The 27,498-nt window shown below is 36.5% G+C and overlaps 1 protein-coding gene across 13 annotated transcripts in view; it reads left to right on the top strand.

The window, feature by feature from the left end:
* DLC1 (DLC1 Rho GTPase activating protein) overlaps nt 1-27,498 on the top strand; it is a 467,463-nt gene that overhangs the window by 45,110 nt on the left and 394,855 nt on the right. For 11 of the 13 annotated variants that reach the window (XR_002339951.1, XR_002339954.1, XR_002339952.1 and 8 more), the window contains exon 2: nt 15,071-15,205. The exons of the other annotated variants lie outside the window; for them this stretch is intronic. The gene's annotated coding sequence lies outside the window, so the exon portion shown is untranslated. The remainder of the gene's footprint in view (nt 1-15,070; nt 15,206-27,498) is intronic. 13 annotated transcript variants of the gene reach the window in all.

Raw genomic sequence — 27,498 nt, 5'->3', positions numbered from 1 at the left:
TGTACATGGTTTTGTATGTATATATGTTTTATTTTCTATACATCTATCTATTTATAAAACCCTATACATATAAACCCTAATATTTTAGGACTTAATATTAGCACTTAATATTAGTATTTCATATTTTAAGTGTTATTTTAGATCAATCTATGTTGAAGTATGGGGTGCTCAAGAAAATTTCAAAAAGGTTTTAACACTTAAATAGAATCTTAAAGATGAAATAATTTCATCCAGAAGACAAAGAAGCAAGGGAGATTCTAAGAAAGGGAATAACCAGGGTAAAATGAGTGAGAAATAAGGGTGTTTTTAGAAATGGCAGGTGTTTCAGAATACCCAGATAAAGTGTTTAGAGAAAAGAAATTAGGAAGAAAGGAGGAGTCAGATATGTGAGGGTGGAAATTGAGGCCGACAAGAGTACATATAGAGGCTAAACCTTTAACTTATAAGTCAAGGTAACAAACACTTACATAAAGTATGTTGTATTTTGCAACCTTGACAAATATGCCTTCTTAAAGCATAAGCCAGGTCTGTCTCTGCTGCCAGCAGAGGCAAAACCCATAAACCTTTCCAATACTCAGAGCAATAGCATGTACCTACCTTTCCTTTTCAGACAGAGAAGAAATGGAGAGTATTTCCCTGGAGCCTAAAGAGCATCAGTCAAGAGAGTGGTATCCATGGTTACAGTTGTGCTATGTCAAAGACAGGTGTACCCATAATCTTCTTCAATAAATTTCATAAATGTGACTTGTCAGGAAAGGTCAATAACTGATCAATAATAACTATCGAGAATCTCCAGAAGGTTATAAAAATTTGGCTAATTGTTTATCATAGGTTCTGAATTGAAAATACTATTATTGCCGAATTAAACTGCTTTTGATACAAGGTAATACTGTACTTTCATTATATCATCAGCTTTCTGTGAGATAATGTGAAATTTTCCTCATTATTTCCTAAAACAGTCTAATGCCATAAAAGTGGTTGATTCATCAAAAGATTTTAGGAATTATTTGTCATATATATTTAATATATGATTATTATTAAGTGTATTTTTATATACAATTTAATTCAAGAAGAAATAACTTCTAAGATTTCTTTACTCTGGGACACACAGAATGTCTATTTTGGGAAATGTAGGATTGTTTTAACAATATACAGCATTCTAGAGACTCTTGCCAAGTTTTGACAGAAACCATGATTGATGAATAAAGTATGGAAGATGGAAAGAAGCCTAAACTTGCGATATAATATTCCAGAGTAATTAGAACCAATTACTAAGATGTTGACCCCATTGGAAGCATGGCCTATCTTCTAATGCTGGCTTTCATTATCAAAAGGCGGTACAGATTGAGTGAATCCTGTAATAAAAGCCCCAAGAGAACAGAGAGCTCTGGTATTTCCTTAGTTTGCATGAAACTTCAATGCAGAAGCAGAATGACATGCTGGTGATTCTTGGATGAACTGGTCATATTCTATAAATGAGACATCTGGAAGGTGATTTCAAGTTGCACCTTGAATCTTAAAACTTTGCAACTAAATATGGCTTTTTAAAAAGTTCCTCTGTTGATTCCAATATAAAGGATGAAATTCAATCCTGTTATGGCTTTTTAAAGTGTTCCAAAGTATTTCATCATATTAAAATACTTTTTCAAGATTGAGATTCCTAAACATTTTACATTGCAACTGATTAAAAGAAAACAAATTCTTGAATTCTTGGTCTATTTTTAATGCTCAGGCATTAAATTGGAGAATAATTTTGGGCCATGAAATTCCATGAGTATTTAGAATTTATGGTGGTCTGTGATCACTGCTGAAATAAAGATTAATGACCAATATGAGAAAACCATTACATCTAACTGACCATGGACCCTATAAATAGCATATCCTTTATAGGACTTTCAAAACTATTTTTGACTTTATAATAGATAAGCATTCCAAGATGCCATAAAAAACATTTCCTTAATCTTCTCTCCTGTTCTCTTCAACATATCTTTAAAGCCAATGCACACATCTAATGACTATGTATGAACTCTTATGCGTGGCAGATCTCCCAAGGTCCCTTTAAAAAAATCAGTAAACTTAAAGTTGCAAAAATGTTTTAATTTTTAATATGTTTAATATGATTATAGCATTTTATTCATCATTAAGAATGGAAACATTGGATTCCAAATTGCTTAATTGCTAGCCATAACAGTATAATACTGCTGAAGTTTTACTAACTTTGTAGACAAACGAAAGATATCAGGGAAGAACAAAGTTGTTGGGTTTTTTTTTCAAATGTGATATCCCTTATCTTAGCAGAAGTGATTCAGCCAGATGTAGAATTTTAATCTCCAGATTCTAAATTCAATATATTGTCATCATTAATATCATCATCTGGCTAAATGCTTTCTACATATGGTATGAAACTAGAACTGACAAAGTAAATCAGACTCCAACACCACCACAGAATTAATTTACAATAGACTGAGGTTTTAAGAGCAGAGAATAAGAAGTTAAACCCTGTCCATACCATGCAGCATGATTTAATGCTAGGAAGCCACCTTGGGCCACACTCTTGGCCAGGAAAGACAGGGAAACATTGGCAGGCAAAGGTGACTTAGAGGAAAACCTGAATTTTTCTCCAAGACATTCATGAAGCTGAAGGTTTTCCAGTTCTTTCCTTTCCTTTTGAGACACTTCCTTATTATCTTTCAATCATATGTTCTGCTCTTCTTTAAATAGGATGTCCTGGATGTTTTTGTCACTTAATAAATGGGCATTTAATGAAGAATACTAATTTTTTCTGATAATTAGTTCTTCACATATTCTGTTTGTACATGTTATAGTTAAATTTAGTTGTGTTTTCATTCGTTCGTAATTAATTGTTTTAAATTCTATTAAGTACCTACTATGGGTCAGGCATGGTGTCCTAGCACTGAGGTTGCTGACAAAGAACAAAACACAAATGTAAAAATCCCAGCTCCTGTTGACAGGGCTGCAATACCGCACAATTCCGGAGGGGGCGAGCTAGTAAGCTTGAACCCTATGTGAAGAGCGCCCCCTTAGGTTGACAGTGTATCGGACTGTGCGACATGGTGGTGACTGCTCCTGAATATATCAAACTCCTCATTTAAGCAGCATGACTGAACAAAAGGATGCTGAGGTGTTTTGTCCTAGTAAATTTCCCCAAAGAAGTAAAGCTTACTCCAAAAAGGTGCCAAAATATTTTTAACTATTTTAACGGACAGTTTTTAAAATGGACTGTACATTTCCACGCCTTGTTAAACAGAATATACTGATCAGACTTAACTTATTCTTAATGACTCCATTTCATCATCTTGAACATAAGCTATTAGACTGTGCTAAAGTTCTGTGATTATCCTCAGGGGCATGAATCATGCACAATAGTATGCAATCACTGAGGAGCCCCAGCTGCTTCACTTTTCAGTTCTTTTGTCTGCTTTTTGTAATCTCCCTTTACGCTGTCGGCTCTCAGATCCTCCCTTCTCTGCACCTATTACTAAATTTCATTTTCTCATGCTAAAGTACTGTGTTTAATCTAGTATGTAAGGATTAGCCACATAGCCAAACTTGCTCCAAACAATTGTACCTTCTACATTCTCTCTCTCTCTCTGAAAGCTTTGGCCTCTGGACTGCAAGTTACTGAGTTTGTCATTTAAGCAACTGATGTATTAAGTTACTTCCTATTTGCCCGTATGTGTGTGTCTATGTGTATGTGTTTGTGTCTGTGACAGAAAGAGAGACAAAGAGAAAGAGAGAATGTCAGAGCTGAAAGACAAATTGATTTATGTGTGTATGTATAATTTACATATGTATCTGCTATACATGGGATGCAAATTATATAAAATAATTGTCTTTGTCATTCCATATTCATTCGATAACTGCATTGGCTATTTAGTCTAAATTATCTATTTCTGAGTTTAAGGACATTTACAACACAAAAGACCACAATTCTATAACAAGGTACTACCTCAGGAAAGCCTGCAAAGTTATATTTTCTCTCAGTCTAAACTTTTAAAATTTTCTTTCCTACTTTTCATTTAATTTTTAATGGACTCTATTTAGAACTAAATATTTACTAAACATAAATCATACACAAGGTATAATAGTCATTAGAACAAGCAATATTACCTTCTTATCTTCAATTTATCACATTTTTCCCAATTAGTGTTTATTCACATGCAAAGCTGGTTTATGATTAGAAAATCAATCAATGTAATTTATGACATCAACAGAAAGAAAAACTGTATCAATATTACAATAAATTATAATAAAGACAAGTGTATATTTGTCATATAAACATTTGACAAACTTCTTTTGACATTAATAGCAATAACTTACAATATACAACAAGTATATATTTGTCAAATTAACATTTGACAAACATATAATTGACATGTGGCAAATATATATTGAATAAAACTGAAAAGAAGTGAGATCCAAAAGAAAATATAATGTATGATTTCACTTACATGAAAGGTAGAAAAAGAAAACTATAGCGTCATAAGGAGCAGTGGTTTCCATAGCCAGGAGTTAAGACAAAGGAATAGTTGCAAAGGTTACCAGGGAACTTTACGGTGTGACTATGATGTTCTAGTGCAAGGTTTTGGTGATGATTACAGGACACGATATATTTATCAAAGCTTAAACTATGCACTTGAAATTGGTGACTTTTACTGTATGTAAGCTGTAACTCAATGAAGCTTAAGAATAATAAGAATAATAATAAAGAAGTATTCCATTAAAGTGTTTATTTGATAGGACAGTAACAGGGAGTACAATTCTATGTTTCTCAGAGAATTGTGATAGTTCTAAACAGTTCACATCCTGTGTTTATTGTATAAAAACTAATAACACGGATTTTGCTAAATTCTGAGAGGATATTCTGAACTCTCTTGTCCTGGTTTTCTTCTGTGATCAGGGTCTAGTCTGATATTCAAAGCCATGTTTGTAGACTGCTATTTGAACAAATCCCCAGATGAGTGATGGTCGTGTCCTGAGGCTTCATTAACTAACTGTTTGGGGTTTCTTATCTTGTCTTAACAGCCTCATTACTAACCTCAGGAATAATTAATTTTTTACTTGTGTCTAACACGCATTTTGATAACAAAAATTGATTGAGCCAAATGCATGCTTTTTGAACAATACTTATAAAGAAAGCATGTGACACAACAAACACCAAAGTTTGTCCAGACACCATATTGTAAGGGAGAGAGCTTATCTGGTATATCCAGTTCAAGAATCAGAATGCTGAGTGGGATTTTCTGTTTAGTACCAGAACTTAATCGCCTCACTTTAATCATATCTAAGGAGGCTCATTAAATCTGGGATTTAATAAAGACCACAAAAGTCATGCACTAAGAAATACTGAAATTCTGCTGTGGAGTAGAATATATGGTTGGTTTAAATTGAGACCTATTTTTAATCATGGCAGTACTTTCTCAAGGTGGTAATGAAATGCTTATCTGGGATGCTGGAACCCACCAAAGTAAATTTTGACCAGATCTTCTACAGCTCTTGTTTCTAAACTGTCTATCTGTTCACTTATTTTTGATGTCTGTGTTTTTCAGTACCCCATATTTGCCATTCCATTATATCTTCTTTTTATCAGGACTGATATACTGAGGTCACCACATTCTCAGAATCTGTGTGATTACCTAATATTCAAAGTCCTCCACGACCAGGTTTATAAAGCTCTATTCACTGTTATTTGACTTTGCACACATCTCTGTAAACTGTGTCTCCTCTCAAGTTTTTTAAAATATGCCTGTGGGAGTTCCCTGCTGGTTCAGTGGGTTAAGGATACGGCATTGTCATTGCTGTGTCTTAAGTCAGATCCCTGGCCGAGGAACTCCTGCATGCCATGGGCAGAAAAAAAATAAAAATATGCCTGTGGCCATTGTTATAAAACACCTTCCTTCTCCTCACTGCTACATCAGAAAAAATTTTTAAAATTTATCCTAGCTTTGGCCAAGAAAATAAAAACGATCATCTAAATCAGTACAACCTGGAATCTTTTTTTCTTTCCTATCACCGCATCCTTCCACACTACTTAGAAATCATTTACTCTACAGATTCTGCCAATGTAACTATAAAATGCAATTCCCCTTCCCACTCCCTAATGCTTCATCTCCCAGAATATAAAGAATAAAAGCCATCAAATTGCTGACCTGAAGAGGTTTTGATATTTAACCTGAAAGACATATCCTGAGCACCCACTTTGCATCAGCCACTGCCTAAAGGCAGAGGCATCCAGCCTCAAGGAGTAAATTGGAGGGAGGTCACTAAACGTGCATGTCTTAAAGTAGCTCTTAGATTCCTGATCTCATCTGAATTTTCACCAAAATGCATTTAGTAGATCTAGTGAGCAAAAGCAGAATTAAATGTCACTAATACTCCACATAAATAATGATCATGACCAAATGTGATAGTAGGATGTGCAATTATTCAAAAGAATATTATTTTACAAAGATTTAAGAATTAAGACTTTTCTCTGAAAAATAAAAGGATGTAGGAATTCCCATCATAGCTCAGTGGTTAACAAATCTGACTAGGAACCATGAGGTTGCAGGTTCGATCCCTGGCCTTGCTCATTGGGTTGAGGATCCGGCGTTGCCATGAGCCATGGTGTAGGTCACAGACGTGGCTCGGATCCCATGTTGCTGCGTCTCTGGTGTAGGCCAGCGGCTACAGCTCTGATTAGACCCCTAGCCTGAGAACCTCCGTATGCCACAGGTACAGCCCTAAAAAGGACAAAAGACAAAAAAAAAAAAAAAAAAAAAAAAGAAAAAGAAAAGGATATAAATGACTAAATAGAAAAAAAATGACAAGTGTTTAATTGGCCATGTATTTTAAGAGTGAGAGGAAAATGCAAAAATAGGAAAAAAAATTTATGTGATGAAACTATGTTTTGTGGACAAAAGGAAAAGATGTCAATAATATTGTTATCCACTTAACAGGGGAAGGGACCATTTCTTCAACTAGTACTTCATTCATACAAGTGAGGTGAAATAAATGAAGAGTTAGCTACTCTGAGTTTGAAACCTGCCTCTACCACTTATTACCTGAATGACTTTCGACAAGATACAGAGGTCACTAAGTCTCTGATACTCCATCTGTAAAATGGGGCCACGCTGTGTCAGGAGAGGTACTGACTGGAGAGAAGACAACATGTTGTCACACGCATCAATACACCACACACAGAAGCAGTTGGAGTAAGCGCCTCATTTGAATGGCCAAGGACCCACTCAAAACATCTCTGAAGAAAAATGGCCACACAGCATGAGAGGAGATGCAACTTAGTATCATATCCAGCTGAATTCAATAGCCCTGATGAGGGCACACAACTGCTTGTGACATTATTTGCAAAAGTAGGGTCTCACCAGATATGCTAACCCTAATTCTTGATGTGCTGCTATCCTTTCATACTCAAATGTCTGCAGCACCACTCCTTCTAGAATGTCCTGTATAAAATGAATGTGTTCCCATTTACAAGAATGTTTACAGGAGTTCCCATTGTGCCTCAGTGGTTAATGAATCCGACTAGAACCACAGGGTTGCGGGTTCGATCCCTGGCCTTGCTCAGTGGGTTAAGGATCCAGCATTGCTGTGAGTTGTGGTGTAGGTTGCAGGCGTGGCGCGGCTTGGATCCCACATTGCTGTGGCTCTGGCATAGGCCGGCGGCTACAGCTCCAATTTGACCCCTAGCCTGGGAACCTCCATGTGCCATGAGTGTGGCCCTGTAAAGCAAAAAAAAAAGAATGTTTACAAATATTGGTTTTCTCTTGGTTGTTGATCCACATTTAATCTCAGCAATTCCCCTTCCTCACCTGGAGGGAGAAGGTGGTATTGCTCAAGGGACCCTAATAATTATCTGTGCTTCCACTTGCCAGCACTTGAGACAATAACTAACTGTACTGTATTGCGTATTTGAAGGTTGTTAAGCGAGTAAATCATGAAAGTTCTCATCGCACACAAAACATTTCTGCAATTAGGCTTATGGTGGCAATCATTTCACAATTTATACAAATATGAAATCATTATGTTGTACAGCTGAAACTAATATAAGGTTATATGTCAGCTATACCTTGATTTTTTAAAAGAAGCCTATTTCCCCAAAGAACTTTGGAGAAATTTGTGAGAATTACATGAGATAATCCTATAAAGTTTTAAACACATAGTGAGCACTCAATTATTTAATAATTATTTAAATTATTTCAAAAATAATATCAAGTATTTTTTTTTCTTTTTTTTTTTTATTATTATTTTCCCACTGTACAGCAAGGGGGTCAGGTCATCCTTAGATGTATACATTGCAGTTACAGTTTTTTCCCCCACCCTTTCTTCTGTTGCGACATGAGTATCTAGACATAGTTCTCAATGCTATTCAGCAGGATCTCCTTGTAAATCTATTCTAGGTTGTGTCTGATAAGCCCAAGCTCCCATCCCTCCCACTCCCTCTCCCTCCCATCAGGCAACCACAAGTCTCTTCTCCAAGTCCATGATTTTCTTTTCTGAGGAGATGTTCATTTGTGCTGGATATTAAATTCCAGTTATAAGTGATATCATATGGTATTTGTCTTTGTCTTTCTGGCTCATTTCACTCAGTATGAGAGTCTCTAGTTCCATCCATGTTGCTGCAAATGGCATTATGTCATCCTTTTTTATGGCTGAGTAGTATTCCATTGTGTATATATACCACCTCTTCCGAATCCAATCCTCTGTCGATGGACATTTGGATTGTTTCCATGTCCTGGCTATTGTGAATAGGGCTGCAATGAACATGCAGGTGCATGTGTTTCTTTTAAGTAGAGCTTTGTCCAGATAGATGCCCAAGAGTGGGATTGCAGGGTCATATGGAAGTTCTATGTATAGCTTTCTAAGGTATCTCCAAACTGTTCTCCATAGTGGCTGTACCAGTTTACATTCCCACCAGCAGTGCAGGAGGGTTCCCTTTTCTCCACAGCCCCTCCAGCACTTGTTATTTGTGGATTTATTAATGATGGCCATTCTGACTGGTGTGAGGTGGTATCTCATGGTAGTTTTGATTTGCATTTCTCTTATAATCAGCGATGTTGAGCATTTTTTCATGTGTTTGTTGGCCATCTGTATATCTTCCTTGGAGAAATGTCTATTCAGGTCTTTTGCCCATTTTTCCATTGATTGATTGGCTTTTTTGCTGTTGAGTTGTATAAGTTGCTTGTATATTCTAGAGATTAAGCCCTTGTCAGTTGCATCATTTGAAACTATTTTCTCCCATTCTGTAAGTTGTCTTTTTGTTTTCTTTTTGGTTTCCTTTGCTGTGCAAAAGCTTTTCAGTTTGATGAGGTCCCATGGGTTTATTTTTGCTCTAATTTCTATTACTTTGGGAGACTGACCTGAGAAAATATTCATGATGTTGATGTCAGAGAATGTTTTGCCTATGTTTTCTTCTAGGAGTTTGATGGTGTCCTGTCGTATATTTAAGTCTTTCAGCCATTTTGAGTTTATTTTTGTGCATGGTGTGAGGGTGTGTTCTAGTTTCATTGCTTTGCATGCAGCTGTCCAGGTTTCCCAGCAATGCTTGCTGAATAGACTTTCCTTTTCCCATTTTATGTTCCTGCCTCCCTTGTCAAAGATTAATTGACCATAGGTGTCAGGGTTAATTTCCGTATTCTCTATTCTGTTCCATTGGTCTGTCTGTCTGTTTTGATACCAGTACCACACTGTTTTGATGATTGTGGCTTTGTAGTATTTCTTGAAGTCTGGGAGAGTTATGCCTCCTGCTTGGTTTTTGTTTCTCAGGATTGCTTTGGCGATTCTGGGTCTTTTGTTGTTCCATATAAATGTTTGGATTGTTTGTTCTAGTTCTGTGAAAAATGTCATGGGTCATTTGATAGGGATTGCATTGAATCTGTAGATTGCTTTGGGTAGGATGGCCATTTTCACAATATTGATTTTTCCAATCCAGGAACATGGAATATCTTTCCATTTCTTTACATCTTCTTTGATTTCTTTGATTAAAGTTTTATAGTTCTCGGCATATAGGTCCTTTGTCTCCTTGGTCAGGTGTATTCCGAGGTATTTGATTTTGTGAGTTACAATTTTAAAAGGTATCATTTTTTTGTATTCCTTTTCTAATGTTTCATTGCTGGTATACAGAAATGCAGCTGACTTCTGAATGTTAATCTTATATCCTGCCACTTTGCTGAATTTATTAATCAGTTCAAGGAGTTTTTGGGTTGAGTCCTTAGGGTTTTCTAGGTATAGTATCATATCATCTGCATACAGTGACAGTTTGATCTCTTCTCTTCCTATATGGATGCCTTTGATTTCTTTTGTTTGTCTAATTGCTGTGGCTAAGACTTCCAAAACGATGTTGAAGAGCAGTGGTGAGAGTGGGCATCCCTGTCTTGTTCCAGATTTGAGTGAGAAGGCTTTCAGTTTTTCCCCATTGAGGATTATATTTGCTGTGGGTTTATCATAAATGGCTTTGATCATATTCAGGAATGTTCCCTCTATACCCACTTTGGCGAGGGTCTTGATCAGGAATGGATGTTGGACTTTGTCAAATGCTTTTTCTGCGTCTATTGAGATGATCATATGATTTTTGACCTTTTTTTTGTTAATGTGGTGTATGATGCTGATTGATTTGCGTATGTTGAACCATCATTGTGAACCTGGGATGAATCCAACCTGGTCATGGTGTATAATTTTTTTGATATGTTGTTGGATTCGGTTGGCTAAGATTTTGTTGAGGATTTTTGCATCTATATTCATCAATGATATTGGCCGATAGTTTTCTTTTTTGGTGGTATCTCTGTCTGGTTTTGGAATGAGGGTGATGGTGGCCTCATAGAATGTCTTTGGGAGTATTCCTTCTTCTTCAACCTTTTGAAAGAGTTTAAGGAGGATGGGCACCAATTCCTCTTTATATGTTTGATAAAATTCACCTGTGAAGCCATCTGGTCCTGGACTTTTATTTGTAGGGAGTGATTTTATGACCTCTTCAATTTCATTTCTAGTGATCGGTCTGTTCAGTTAGTCTGTTTCTGCTTGATTCAGTTTTGGCAAGCTGTAAGATTCTAGAAAATTGTCCATTTCTTCCAGATTGTCAAACTTGTTGCCATACAGTTGTTCATAGTATTCTCTTATGGTTTTTTGTATTTCTGCTGTATCCGTTGTGATTTCTCCTTTTTCATTTCTAATTTTGGTTATTTGGGTTCTTTCTCTCCTCTTTTTAGTGAGTCTGGCCAGGGGTTTGTCAATTTTGCTCACCTTTTCAAAGAACCAGCTCTTGGTTTTATTAATTTTCTCTATTGTTTTTTGAGTCTCTATTTTATTGATTTCTTCTTTGATCTTTATAATTTCCTTCCTTCTGCCGACTTTAGGACTTTTTTGTTCTTCTTTTTCTAATTCGTTTAGGTGGAGGGTTAAGTTGTCAATTTGGGATCTTTCTTCTTTTTTGAGAAAGGCCTGGATTGCTATAAATTTCCCTCTGAGCACTGCTTTCGCAGCATCCCATAGATTTTGAGAGGTTGTGTCTTCATTTCAAGTATTTTTATTATACTTCATAGAGCCTTTAAATGTGGTGAACTAGGTGTCATATGCCTAGTTCATAGGCTGGGACATACTAAGCTTTCAAGAGTTAGCTGTTACTGCTGTTAGACATCATGAATTCTTGCTGCTGTTGCTATTATTGTTATCACCATCCATAGTCGCCCTCCCTCTGCACTAATCTTTTGCCTAGATGGTATTCAGTCCCATAGCTTGTGGGACTGTGGTTTTTTTTTTTTTTTCACTAACATCTTGACTCCATTTCACAGCATAAACAACTTGTACTATTTTTGATAAAGGAACAGAATGGGATCTTCAGCTTTGCCAACCTTTTCAGTATTTAATTATGCTCCAGGTGACAAAAGGACAAACAATGAAATTCAGTGTTGCCATTCACACTATCTGACAACAGTGTGTGTTAGAATGATTTAGCCTACCAAATATTAAATGAACCATTTGGTCACAGTTTATTGTGGAGGATATAAATAACAGAACTAGAATGCAACTACAGACAGTGATTCTTGGTGGGTTATTGGAAAGAGAGATTTTACCATCTTTGATTTTGTTTTCTTGATCTAAAATCAAGTGAGATCTTTTTTAGCTTGAATTTGTGCTAATTTATAATAGACTAGTATCTGTTTAGTTACTGTTATGATTTTTGACTAAATATTTAATGTACTTAAAACAGAAAGTCAAGATTCAGTGATATACCACCTTATCAAATGCACTACTCCTATTTTTATAGATCCTGTATGTATAACGATTGCTTTACGAGATGTTAATAACTTTGGAATTCGAACATAAAATTTCTTACATCTTTTAATATGTAATAATTCTGTGTTTTCCAAAAATTTGATAACTTTGGAACAGATTCTTGGGTGCACTGTGATGATTTTTGAAGTGCAGATGGCCTAATGCGTCATATTTAACAAACGAGCAAGGTGAAGAAGATTGAAAATTCTCTAAATCATGACTTATTTCATTATCTAACATGGATATGCAATATCCCTTCTTCAAAAGTCATCATTGGCTTACAGCTAGAGGTTGTTGTTTAAGACTGGCCTGTTTGTTATTTTGAAATCAAGAGGCAACCTGGGACGTGTGAGGAAACTGTGACCATAGATAAATGTAACCTGGGTTAGGCCTGCCCTGTAACTCACAAAGCACCTGCCAGGGAGCAAGGCACTTCATTTCTCGGAGCCTCACTGCGATTTTTTGTAAAACAGAGCATGGATGTATTTGCTTTGCTGCTCTCAGTAGTTAGTGTAAAGTGCCAGTTGAGTGTTGAATATGAAGAAGTTCGTTCCTTAAGACTTTCTTTTCTCCTTCACTGGTCCACTCCTAAGAATACACACACCTCTTACCTATCACTCTGAGCTATATTAAACCAAAACTTTGAATTCTGTAATTCTCAGTGATTTTAACCCTTAGAATCTTCTCTCCCTCCAAGTTCACCTTGTCCTCTCTGGATGGAAACCCTTAACTTCATTTGCCTCTCTGTGGAATCAGATCCGCTTCTCCTACAAGTTATAAATAAAGTGCACCTCTTATTCTTCACTAATCCTCGAGTGCAACTTGCTTGGTTGGACATTATTGGTGTCTAAGGAGGGAGGGGCTGTTCACCATCCTTTTCTCTTACTGTCATTGGTTGTAAAAGCAACCTCCTTTCCCAGATTAATTTATAAGCTACCTGGGAGCCAGGATCACATTTGTTACCTCTATACGACATTTGATATTGGTAGAGTATCCTGGATGAGGTAAGGGCCAGAAAGTCCTTGCTAATAGTGACGTGGGTCTACACCTCACCCTGCCTGTAAATGTACGGCTGGTTCTGCCGTGCTGAGAAGGAATATATAAAATGTTGGGTTGTCAAAATCTATTAACTAGATAAATAAGTTAAATATATGAACTGATTTTAGAAATGTTAATCATATGCTTCAAAATATAGCACACTTTTATATAATAGTCCTCATTTTTTTTTTTTTTGGTTTGTTTTTTAGGGCTGCACCTGCAGCATATGGAAGTTCCCAGGCTAGGGGTCTAATTGGAGCTGCAGCTGCTGGCTACAGCCACAACAACTCAGGAAATGAGCCGCATCTGCAAACTGTGCCACAGCTCACAGCACCACTGGATCCTTAACCCACTGAGTGAGGCCAGGGATAGAATCCATATCCTTGTGGATACTAGTTGGCTTCATAACCCAATGAGCTGCAACAAGAACTCCCAATAATTCCCAATATTTAAATCACCATGTATAAGTTTTTGTTTTGGTGGGGGTGGGTTGTCTGTTTATGAGCAATCATACCCACCACCTCATTTAAATCTTGCTATAACCATTTTGATAGTTTCAAGGGACAAATGGGTCTTTCCAACAGCTATGTCCCTGGGGCTCACTTTATACAAATGATTGTTTGGACATATCATGTATTTTTATTTATGTATTTATTTATTTTAATTAATTAATTTATTTATTTTTTGTCTTTTTGCTATTTCTTGGGCCGCTCCCGTGGCATATGGAGTTTCCCAGCCTAGGGGTCGAATCGGAGCTGTAGCTGCCAGCCTACGCCATAGCCACAGCAACGCGGGATCCGAGCCGCGTCTGCAACCTATGCCGCAGCTCACGGCAACGCCAGATCGTTAACCCACTGAGCAAGAGCAAGGATCAAACCCGCAACCTCATGGTTCCTATTCGGATTCGTTAACCACTGCGCCACGATGGGAACTCCCATATCATGTATTTTTAAATGTTGAAATTTGCCCTTATAAACATTTTCTTGAGATAGCTTATTCCATTTCTCTATAAACCAGGAAACAATATGCAGCAGAAGACACAGTTTTTGCCTAATATGTGTCCACCCTGAGCTGCAGGGAAATCCATTTACTCCTGCTGTGACATTTATGTTTGCTTCTTCCATAAATGAAACTCCTTTCCCCATACTTCCATTCAATTGCCACTTCTCATAGAGAGCTTCCTTCCTAATGCTCAGTCTAAACTAGTCACATGCAGGCACACAGACACACACACACACACACACACACGCACACACACGTACAAACAGACCCATTATATTTAGTCCTTTGTTCTGATTTTTTTTAGTAGCAGCTATTATTACAATTAATATATACTCACTTGTTCAGTGTCTGTGTTCCTCTTTAGAATATAAGCTTCAAAGGGGGGAAGGGACTTTGTCTTATTCTTGATCTGTGACCGAAATGACGGTTAGTGCCTGGCACATAATGAACTTTCAACAATTATGTGTTGAGTAATTGAATGAATGGTTATAAAGAGACAAGGCATCTCCTATAACTTATCAAAAAGTTAGTGAGAGTCAGAGGGACTAGATTAGCAATGGGAATGTGGTCCAGTTTTGCAGGGAGAAACGTGATATTTGTTCGGTGTAAGGTCACTTAGATTTTTCTTCCATTTATAATCCTCCCCAATTCAGGAAGAGATGCAATAGAAAAATAATTTTAATAAAAACTAAACTCTGTATAATTCTAAGACATAAAAAATAATATAGCATCAGTCCTACAGGTTTTGCACCAAGAGAGAAAAAGCAGTGGCTTAAGGGTTGCCAATGACTGGCTCTGGCTGTGGCAGTGACAGACAAACATCTCCACGAGCATATTCCATTCCTTGCCAGCAGGACTGATGGCGCTTTTCCTAGAGGTCAGTACCTTAACTTCCACTTAGGACTTGTAGGGCAAAGAGCCACTTTCTACGTCATTTGGAGCAGAAAATGAGGGAGATGGTGCCTGCCACGTAGGCACGGGGAGTTTGCAGAACACACAGGCTACTTTCTTGGGACTTCCACAATAGTTTGTTGCAGTTGTACCCCCCGCCCCAAATTTATACAATCTGCAAAACTCCAGTTACACCATACTGACCCACATAGTGATTTACAATTCATGAAGAGTGTGTGTGTTTAAAGGTAAAATACAGTATCAGCAAAAGATATGATCCTTATTATTAATGAAGTTAGAGCAGGCACAACCATGTAAAGGGTTAACATCCTCATTGTGTGTGAGTCAAAAATGGTGAGGAGGTAGTCAGCTAGGCTGATCAAGGAATGGTTTTTGGAGAAATAGGTAAGATATTCTGGAATTGCTAGTATAAATGGAAAATAATCAATTGAAAAAGACCCCAAAACTTGGAGGGAATTTGGAGGTAATAGTCAAATTAATGATATGAAGAAAGGAGGTTATAGGTAATAAGAAATATATGAACATAGTATATAAAATAAAATAATTGTGATGGAGGAGATTTTGAATTTGCAAATACATGGTACTGATTCTTGATCCTCACTATCTATTGTTTATTTCTTGAGTGTTCAGAAACTCAATTTCCTCATCCAGAAAAAGCTGGCTAATATTTTCTACTTTTCATGATTATAGGCAAATTCAAAACACTAATGTAAGTGAAAGTTACAAGATGATCTAGGAGAGTTATAATTAATATTTAGTCCTTTGTGCTACTTTTACAGTGTGGAAACTGAGATCCAGAGAAGTTATTTACCTGAAACCACACAGATATTTGTTGACTAAGACTTCATGATTTCTCAGCTCTTCTACATACACTATTTCTACTACATTTCAAATGTGCTTTATCCTTCCACTACTGAAATATTTTGGGCTCACTACGGAAACCTTGGAAACTACTAAAAATTTGGGAACATGGAAATATCTCATTAAGATGTTATTGCTCAAAGACAATCAGTGTTTTGTTATTTTTTAGTGTTTATCTCCATGGATGGATTTCTGCGAGTTCTTGTTTTTTGCTTCATAATGGTTTTATTGCATCCAGTTTAATTAATTAGTGTTCTAATGTAAGCATTATTAATGGCACACAGCATTTCAACTAATGCTTATTCCAAGTTTATCAACATTTACTGACACTTATTCAACAGGATATTTACACATTTTTACATGGAATTATGCTGTCATAACAAATCTGAACATAGTTTTAAAATAGTTGGCATTTAAAGTATTTAATCTTTCTATTCATCTATTATGCTTTGCAGTGTATACAACTAGAAGATTTCAGGCTAATATTGAGAGTAACTTTCTAAATGGACAAGTACAGTAGTTTAGAAATGGAAGGATAAAGGTTAACAGGGTGAGAAAGTGTAATGAGCAGTGTTAACACATACATGGTTAGGCAGGAGTTAAAGAGTGCGTGCTTTGAAGTTCAACACGTTCCAATGTGAGAACTTTGACAAGTTAGTTAAGCACCTCAGCCTCAGTTACCTTATCTATACAAGGAGCATATTAATAGATCCTAGCTTCTAGAATTGTTGTCAGATTTAAAGAGAAATCTGGTATAGCCCTGAGAATACAGTCTGACAATTAGTGAACACTCAATGACTATCTGTTATGATTCCCAAAGCTTTAGTAACAAAAAGCAGAGTAAGGAATTATAGTTCCAAGTGCAGACAAAATTGAATGATGGCTTCCTTATTTTAGGAGAACTTGCAGTGTATGTAAGTATAGAAAGAAAGAAACAGATGGAGAGGGACGCTAAGAAATAACTCATCCTTAAATTATCCCTTAGATAGTTTAGGAGAATCATATTCAGAAAAACCTTCTCTCATTCATTTTCGTATTCCCATTCCACTCCGTGGTAGGTGGTTCAGAGGTGGTTCAGAGACAGTTCAGTGCCTATTGCCTTATGGGAAGAAGTAGAAGAAAGCAGGGAAAGAATGCCTCTTCTGGCTTTTAAATGAAGCCCCCAACTCTTTTTAATGTATTTATCTTCTACCTCTTTTAGCTCTAAGCAGGTCTTCATAAATTCAGAGCTAGACAAAATATTTCAAAAAAATATCACAGGCTAGAGTCAGACTTCTGCTCTGAAAAACTTTCCTTGGGCTGGGAGGAGGGAGATTTCCTTGGGCTGGGAGGAGGGAGCTTTGTCAATAATTGGCTGAGTGACAGGTAGAAGAAATATAATGTATAGAAATATGTAGTGTAGGAGTTCCCATCATGGTTCAGTGGTTAACAAACACGACTAGCAACCATGAGGACATGGGCTCAATCCCTAGCCTCTCTCATTGGGTTAAGGATCCAGCATTGCTGTAAGCTGTGGTGTAGGAGACAGATGTGGTTCGGATCTTGCGTTGCTGTGGCTGTGGTGTAGGCCAGCAACTACAGCTCCAATTGGACACCTAGCCTGGGAAACTCCATATGCCATGGGTGCAGCCTTAAAAAGACAAAAGAAAAAGAAATATGTAGTGTTGCTTTCCCTTTGTAATATTTAACTCTTTTTAAAAATGAGGGCACAAAATGTCATAATTTATCTTAAAGACAGCAGAGCTCAGAATGGTGCATGTGCTCAATGTACCTAGCACCAATATTGACTTAGAAGGAATTATAAAATTTCATCATACCTTAACTGACTTCCACCAGGAATTTTACCAAGAGAGAAAGGATGATTTGTTAAATCATCATCATCATCATCATCATCATCATTAATGATTGCATCTACTATTACTTATAGACATTTCTAGTATCAATTTTACTTTGAATGCAGCTCAATGAACGTTCCAAATTTGAAAATGCTGTATTAGCCAGTTCGGGCTGCTATAACAAAACACAACAGACTGGATGGTTTAACAGCAGACATGTATTTCTCATAGTTCTAGAGTTTGGGAAATCTAAGATAAAGGTGCTAGACAATTTAGTTCTTGCTGAGAGTCCTGTGCATCATCAGGTGTGCAAATGACCTGTATGCCCTGTGTCCTCACATGGCAGAGAGAGAACTCTTACAAGGTTTTTAATTCCATCATTATGCCCATTGGTGGTCCCACCTTCATGATTTCATTTAAATCTAATTATCTCCTAAAGGCCTCCAACTCCAAGTACCATCATACTGCATGCAGGATTAGGGCTTCAAAATATTAATTTGGAATGGGAGAGGGGACACAATTAAGTCCATAGCAAATGCTAAAAAACATATAAAGTTTAAAAATAAAAAAAAGCAAACTGCATTTGGTGCCCAATATTAAATTCTGTAATACTTTGGATCTGACACTGGATTTTGTTTTGTATTTGAAAATCTTGATAGAACACATTCTTCCTTTCTTTATTAAAATATGAGTACTAATGTAAAATTGGAACAATATGTCATCTGATTTACTATATTTTGGGTCAAGTGGTGAAAGAACTATTCAGACAACCTGCCAGGTTCTGTTAGGTTACACCCAGAGCTTCACGGTTTAAGACAAATGCAGGCTGAAATTTTGACTCATAGGCATGTGGTCTGGCCCAAGAATACACTTCATGTTTCTGGAAACACACACACACAGACACACATACACACACATACACATGCAGAGCCAAGAAACACAGAAATGTCTTCAGAGAATGAAAGCAAAAACCAGAAACTGAGTATCTTGTCCTACCAATTTCCGCCATCCCTTAGAGAAGCAACTAAGTATTTCCTTTGTGGTCTGCATTTCAAGGAATTTTTAAAACTCAGCAGTAACTAAGTTTCTTTTTGTATTATCTCATAATTCTATTTCTCTCGAGAAATGGATGTATTAACCTTGTGATGCCAGTAGGTCAATAGGTATACACAAACACGTTGAAAAATTATTCAAACATGGTATAGGAAAAGAAAAGAACACACTGGTCAGCTCCCAATAAAGTTGCAAAACAGCCTTTCTCTCTCTATTTTTTTGCTTTTAATTCAATCCCTCATGTGCCATCATGTTTCACTCCAGTTTCCCATAAGCCCCAAAGTGTCATTGCAGACCGACTGTCAATCCCAGTATGCACAGACTTGCCTCTTGTTCTAGATAACCTCCCTTAGTTCTTCTCCAACCCTCCTCCCCACAGTCCACACTGATCGAAATTCCTGTTTCTATGGATAGGAAGAAAAGCCTCTAATGAAACTCATGCTCAAGGGTGATTTCTGGATAACTTTCCATCTCTTCTTTCCCTCAGTCTTAACCGTATAGTGCTAGGATTAGAATTATAAGTCATGACCTTGAACTCAGTAGGAGAGTCAGATGTGATTCATCTTACTATGTAGGACAGTAACATATATTTACAATACAGGAAAAACTAAGGCTTTGGCAGTGACATCCCATTAATTTCTAGAATTTTGTTGTTTCATCTTTCCGGCAGGATAGATGTTCCCTTTTTTCTTATTTATTTGCCTTCCACCCAGAAATTTTTCTTTCAGTTATGAGGAATGACCTTCCTAAATGAAAGAGATAAGTCTTTAAGTTAGGGTATTACTTTAGCAAATCTCCCTTATAAAGATCCCCAAATAAAAGACATGTTTGAAAAGAGGTATAAATAAAGTGTTAAGACAAAACAGAGAAGAGAGTAGCTACATGTAATTTTGGAGTCACCTAGGAAGGCATTTACAGACATTAGAATTAGATCTTAGGAAAACAAAAATTTAAAGAGAACTATTAAAATGGCTTTCACTTAAAATGGAAAATAAAACAGTACCAAATGCTTACAGAGTACATGTTTCTAAATATTTATTATCAGATTATAAATAATTGTTTCAATTTTCTTTAAATTGTCACATTTACGATTGAACCCCTAGCCTGGGAACCTCCATATGCCACAGGAGTGGCCCTAGAAAAGGCAAAAAGACAAAAAGACAAAAAAAATTGTCACATTTACCTTTAAAAACATTAAGAACACTAAGCCTTGCCGTAGGTGTCAAAAACATCTGTTGAGTTTAATTGATCTTTTTTTTCCCTAATTACCACTTGTTATATTAATGCTAACAAAACTACTTGCTCAATTTATTTGAAAAACTATTACTTCTAATTCTCTTATTCTATTTGCTTATATATCCTGTATATTCTGTGGTTTCAATTGGTTTTTAGCAGTAATTATCATTATCATCATCATTTTCCCCTTTAGAAGAGGAGCAAATATAATCATCTTGGCATAGCTATTCAAACCTAAGGTAAAATAATATTTCTTACATGCAAATGTTTGAGTGTGTGGGCTAGTGATCAAAAAAAAAAAAAAAAACTCTTATCCCATGAGCTTCAGTATCATCAGACTGGTTTCCTTGATGCATAGCCCAAAGAAAACAGTCCTGGATCTTATCACTCAGGGAATTCTGTCTCCAAGTTCAGTGTATCTGTTGCTCAAGATGAGTTTGCATGTGGAGTTGTTTTTGTCCTAAATTTTAAAGTCAAATGTCTGTGTTTTTGATAGTTCACACACTTTGGACTCAAAGCCCAAAATATTATTTTAACTCATTAAAAAGCTTGCAGCTCAGCAAGGCCCCAAATAAAATAGCTACTGTTTTTCTGTGATTCATTTGTCTACATAGGAACTTGGCAACTATAATTGACACTTGATTTTGGCCCATGAATAACTAATATAAGGAGAGAAAACTCTTCTATATTTTATTCCACAATAGGATGACTTTAGCTGTGAAATTTAACCTTCCAACATTAGGGTGGAAGAAACCTATTATGATACATGTTTTACAAACTCTTTCAAATTGTTTTTATAACATTTGAATTTTGGCAAAGTTATTGCTCCATTCTGTCCAACATACATTTCAGCAAATTAAAACAAAATATACAATTTCATGAAAACATTAATTTTAAAGTTTTCAAAATTTTTTCTTTTCTCATACAAAATAAGAACCTGGTCACTGAAATTCATGAAAGAAAACACTGTCAGGTGTTACTTTATCCAAGAAAATAATTAAGACCAGGCTGTAGAAGTGATACTATATAAATGTGAATATGTCCTATTGGATACTGAAAAAAAAATCAACATTTTTCAAGAACTCGAGAAAGAATTACATCCTTTCAGTACTAATTGTTCTTTATTTCTAATGGATTACATACCATTTCTATCAAGGCTGATAACCATAAGCAAAATTGTGATTTCCACTGGGTACGCAAACAGGCACATGTATTGATATGTTTGCACTATAAAATTGGCTGGATTCAATTGTCAAAGCTTTGGCTAATACCTAGCTAATACTCATTTCAAGTATAAATGACTACCCTAATAATGCTTAAAAACTCCAGGAGCAGAATAACCTCTGTTCTAAAAACATATTAGGTTGCTCAGTGAGAATTCATTGAAACTAAGGGCTCTCTAAAAATATACCTCCAGTTTATATATAATGGATGCTATTTATTTCTTGCTAAAAAGAAGAGTGGTGAAATTTTTTCAGTTCTCTGAATTGATATCAGATACTTCATCTCTAAAAACTTCACCAATAATATTAGAAACCACACATTTTTTCAAATGTGTCTACCAAAAGGCAAAAATCTAGAAGAGATAATTGAAAAATAAAAATAAGGAAATTAGCAAAAGGACTCAACTAGAAAACAACAGCAAAAATGTACTACCTAAAGATGAGAGGAAACACAGGAGCAATTAAAATATGGAAACTGGACTGCACAGAGTCAGGGGAAGATGTCCCCCTGCACCTGCTGTTGCATCAGAGGTTGCATGCGAGAAAAACAAGAGTTGGGAATATACAAAGACCCACAAGGACAGGCGTATTTGAAAAATTTTTGGTTTTGTTTTAGATATCATCAGTTTAGGCAATTACCTATTATAAGTTTTATGTGACTTAGAACAATAAAAATTAATTTCATATTGAATAGAATGAAAACCAAAATAGTGACTAGCTATTTGCTGAATGACTAACTGAATCATGACATCCACAAAAGTTTCAAAATGTGTCATACTCCTACTTAAAATCAGTCTCTCTACTCTAAATTCCAAAGAGTCCTCCTCATCAAAAATTCACTCTGACATTTCTCCACTCTCTTCCCTACTTCATCTTTCCTCTCCCTTTGGGAAGATGCTGTGCCGATTGAAAAAAAAAAAATTGGGAGGGATCGGGAGCTTGGGCTTATCAGACACAACCTAGAATAGATTTACAAGGAGATCCTGCTGAATAGCATTGAGAACTATGTCTAGATACTCATGTTGCAACAGAAGAAAGGGTGGGGGAAAAAACTGTAATTGCAATGTATACATGTAAGGATAACCTGACCCCCTTGCTGTACAGTGGGAAAATAAAAAAAATAAAAAAATAAAAAATAAAAAAAAATTTCAAACATACTGTCATTCTTCCATCCTAATAGAACCTTCTTCTGGATCCAGACAGTTATCATACTATGTATTTGCTTCCCTTTGCTGTAAAATTTCAAGAGTTGACACTACTTGTGTTTTAAGTTCTTTTCCTCAAATTCTCTTTTCAACCATGCTAATCAGGCTTTTGTCCATATGATTCTCTGAACTTATCCCTGTCATAATCAACAGTGAATTCTACAGCATTAAATCCAATGTCCTGTTAGTTCTTTCTCCTCTTACTTTCTCCATTTAGTCAGTCTAATAGTGAGCTCATTTCAGTCTTTGGCTTTAAGTTCCAACTATGTATTTAAGACTCCCAAATTTATTTCTCCGTCTCAAATTTCCCTTCCAAATTTGAATTCATATATCCAACTGCCTCCTTGACCTTTATTTTAGAAGTATTTATCGGGACATCTCAAATGTAGTATGTCCCAAACTAAAATTCTGTTCTCTACCATGCAAAATTTGCTTCAACTCTAGGCTTCTTATTTTCAACTGATAGTAACTCCATCCTTGAGTTGCTCAAGAAACTATCTGACTCTCTTTTCTTCTTACATAACAAATCTGAATTCTTCAGGAAAGACTCTGATGTCAAATACTAAAAAAAAAAAAAAAAAAAAAAAAAAGTCCACCATCTCATCACCTGCATCTTACCTGGATTCCATAGTAACCGTCTAACTGGTCTTCTTGCTTTGGCCCTTAATTCCTTCTAGCATATTCACACAGCAGCCAGAGTAACCTCATTAGAAGGTAAAGCAGAACTTGTCACTCCTCTGTTCAAAACCTTGCAGGGCTCTGCTTTTCTTTTCTTTTTTTTTTTTTTTTTTCCCACTGTACAGCAAGGGGATCAAGTTATCCTTACATGTATACATTACAATTACATTTTTTCCCCACCCTTTGTTCTGTTGCAATATGAGTATCTAGACAAAGTTCTCAATGCTATTCAGCAAGATCTCCTTGTAAATCTATTCTAAGTTGTGTCTGATAAACCCAAGCTCCCGATCCCTCCCACTCCCTCCCCCTCCCTCCCATCAGGCATCCACAAGTCTTTCCTCCAAGTCCATGATTTTCTTTTCTGAGGAGATGTTCATTTCTGCTGGATATTCGATTCCAGTTATAAGTGATATCATATGGTATTTGTCTTTGTCTTTCTGGCTGATTTCACTCAGTATGAGATTCTCTAGTTCCATCCATGTTGCTGCAAATGGCATTATGTCATTCTTTTTTATGGCTGAGTAGTATTCCATTGTGTATATATACCACCTCTTCCGAATCCAATCCTCTGTTGATGGACATTTGGGTTGTTTCCATGTCCTGGCTATTGTGAATAGTGCTGCAATGAACATGCGGGTGCATGTGTCTCTTTTAAGTAGAGTTTTGTCCAGATATATGTCCAAGAGTGGGATTGCGGGGTCATATGGAAGGTCTATGGATAGATTTCTAAGGTATCTCCAAACTGTTCTCCATAGTGGCTGTACCAGTTTACATTCCCACCAACAGTGCAGGAGGGTTCCCTTTTCTCCACAGCCCCTCCAGCCCTTGTTATTTGTGGATTTATTAATGATGGCCATTCTGGCTGGTGGGAGGTGATATCTCATGGTAGTTTTGATTTGCATTTCCCTCATAATCAGCGATGTTGAGCATTTTTTCATGTGTTTGTTGGCCATCTGTATATCTTCTTTGGAGAAATGTCTATTCAGGTCTTTTGCCCATTTTTCCATTGGTTGATTGGCTTTTTTGCTGCTGGGTTGTATAAGTTGTTTATATATCCTAGAGATTAAGCCCTTGTCGGTTGCATCATTTGAAACTATTTTCTCCCATTCTGTATGTTGTCTTTTTGTTTTCTTTTGGGTTTCCTTTGCTGTGCAAAAGATTTTCAGTTTGATGAGGTCCCATGGGTTTATTTTTGCTCTAATTTCTATGGCTTTGGGAGACTTTTCACTCAGAACCAAACCCAAAGTCCTTACAAGACACCACTAATGCACTCTTCCTTACCTCCCAGACTCATCTTCTCCTTCTCTATCCCTTTCTCCTTCCATCCCAGCTCACTGGTTCTCTTGCTGTTTTTGGAACCTGCCAGGCCCACTCTTTTTTAGGACCGGGTTTACTCTGCCTGGAACTCTGTGACCCCCATATATCTATATGACCATCCCTCTCCCCGTTTTAAATTTTTTTACTGAAAAGTCCCTTGGAGAGACTTCTGCTGATACCTCTTATTTAATTTGGTAACATGATTGCCCCTCACTCCTCATATTCTTTGTCATGCTCTGCTATTTCCTGTTTTCCACAGTAATTATCCATATACTAGATAATTTACATATTCTTATGTGTGTTGTGGATTACCAACCTTCAACCACCACCACCCCCATTTAAGCTCCATGAAGGCAAAGTTCTTTCATTTTTGTCTGATTGTGTGAAATGCTGTGTCCCAAATGCGACCATGAATACAGTGAATACATATTATTTGAATGTATTATTTGAATTTGTGGATATTATTTGAATGTGTGGATGGATATTAAGTATGTCACTTGGTATAAACACTGAGGCTTTGCAGTTCTTCCATTTTAAAGGAAAAAAGATGAAGTGAATAAGTATAGGATAAGTCAGGTGGAATTACTCTCAAAGAGTAGAGATTTTTTAATTGAATTTTATTTTTTTCCATTATACTTGGTTTACAGTGTTCTGTCCATTTTTGCTATATAGCAAAGTGACCCAGTCACACATATATATACATTCTTTTTCTCACATTATCCTCCTCCTCGTGTTCCATCATAAGTGACTAGATGTAGTTCCCTGTGCTATACAGCAGATCTAATTGCTTATCCACTCCAAATGCAATAGTTAGCATCTATTAACCCCAGACTCCCAGTCTATCCTACTCCCTCCCCATCCCCCTTGGTAACCTCAAGTCTTTTCTCCAAGTCCGTGAGTTTCTCAAAAGGTAGAGATTTAATTGGAGCAGAGATTTTACCGAGGAAAAGGAATCTGGACACAGGTAGTTTCACGTCTTTTCCCAGGTAAACAGGGACTGCAAACGACAGTATGGAAGAACATTTGAGAGGACGATAGGATAAACTAGGGGGAGCATGAGCTCTCAGCCACAAGTGAAGAAAAAATATTTTTTTGAATAGACTGAAGATACAGAGAAATGATAATTTCAGAGAAAATTATGGTAACATTAACAAGGATGCTGAAGAGTACCACATGGCAATGTTAGCTTAAGTTTTCATATAGAACAAATATTTGTGTGACATAGAACGAAACTCAGCCTCCACTAGCTGGGCTCACCTAGACCACTCTAAAACATCTTTCTTTGCTTGGAATCTTCATGCTTCTGAGAGTGTCCTGGCCCTTTGGAACATACAGGGAAATTCCTCCATTTCTAAGACCATATACACTCTAATGTCTGTGTCGATATATTTTTTTTAGTACTTACAAAGTTTGTTTTCATTTCTATTTGAAATTTACCAATACTTTTTTCATAATTATTCTTGAGCTGTAATCATTTTTAGCGAAGGGAGCAATGGACATAATAATCCAAGAAGCAGGTATAATCGATTTTGGATAATTTATATGATTTTTATCTTTTGGTTAAACGTTAAACTTTATTTTGTTCCTTTAATAAATTCTTCTGGATGAATACTCAATATTTATTGAAAGTGAGGTGTCAAAAGCATGACAAAGTTGATCAAAAAACTAATCCTGCACATGCAAATTATTAAATAAAAGGTATAAATTACATTTTTGTCCTATGTATGTGTCTATCAAAATGAACCTGTTGGAAGTACATATAAATATTACTGAAAAAATAACTAGAAATCTGTCAATTACATTCTGTTTTTATCTCTTTGACACACAGGGGTAACCGGTACATTGCATGCAAAGTACTAAACAAATTTTTAAAGGATCAGTTTTCATTGACAAAATACTCCTGCATTTGTTATGCTAACTGTACTTGTGTGGACACTTCTAAAGGACTTTAAAGGCATTCAGTTTCTCTATATATTACTTTTAGGTTCATTACTATTAGGACACTTTTATTTCACTGAAACAGAAAGAACGGAGTTCTCTTGTGGTGCAGCAGGTTAAGGATCCAGTATTGTCACTGCCGCAGCTTGTCTTGCTGTTGTAGCACAGGTTCAATCCCTGGCCAGGGAATTTACACATGCCATGGGCATGGCCCAAAAAATACAGAAAGAATAAAAGCCTACTTATACCCAAGTATCAAAAATGTTCAATATGAGTGCTGATTTATCGATATCTACTACCCAATTTATTTATTTATTTGTCTTTCTGCCTTTTCTAGGGCTGCTTCCCGCAGCATATGGAGGTTTCCAGGCTAGGGATCGAATCAGAGCTGTAGTCACCGGCCTACACCAGAGCCACAGCAATGCGGGATCCGAGCTGCGTCTGCAACCTACACGACAGCTCTCAGCTCACGGCAACGCCAGAACCTTAACCCACTGAGCAAGGCCAGGGATCGAACTCGCAACCTCATGGTTCTTATTTGGATTCGTTAACCACTGCGCCACGACACGAACTCCTATACTACCCAATTTAAAGAGTAAAACATTCTTTTCAAAGAATAGGTCCCACTTTGCACAAGCAAAAGGTTGTCGGAGTATCTTAGAGTCATCAAACAATTCTGTGAAATTCTAGATTCAAATTTCCTAAAGATGGCTAGGGATGCACTAGTCAATTATAGCCAATTTAGATCATAGCATATGGGGAGAAAGTTGATCTTCACAATAGCTTCTAATCCTCATTCTGCTACTTCTTTTTTTTAAAAAATTATTATAGTTGATTTACAATGTTCTGTCCATTTCTGCTGTACAGCAAAGTGACAGTTATACATTTACATACATTTTTTTTTCACATTAT

Source organism: Sus scrofa, chromosome 17 (genome assembly GCF_000003025.6).
Source record: "Sus scrofa isolate TJ Tabasco breed Duroc chromosome 17, Sscrofa11.1, whole genome shotgun sequence".
Classification (NCBI taxonomy): Eukaryota; Metazoa; Chordata; class Mammalia; order Artiodactyla; family Suidae; genus Sus; species Sus scrofa.
This window is presented reverse-complemented; position numbering and strand designations above follow the sequence as displayed.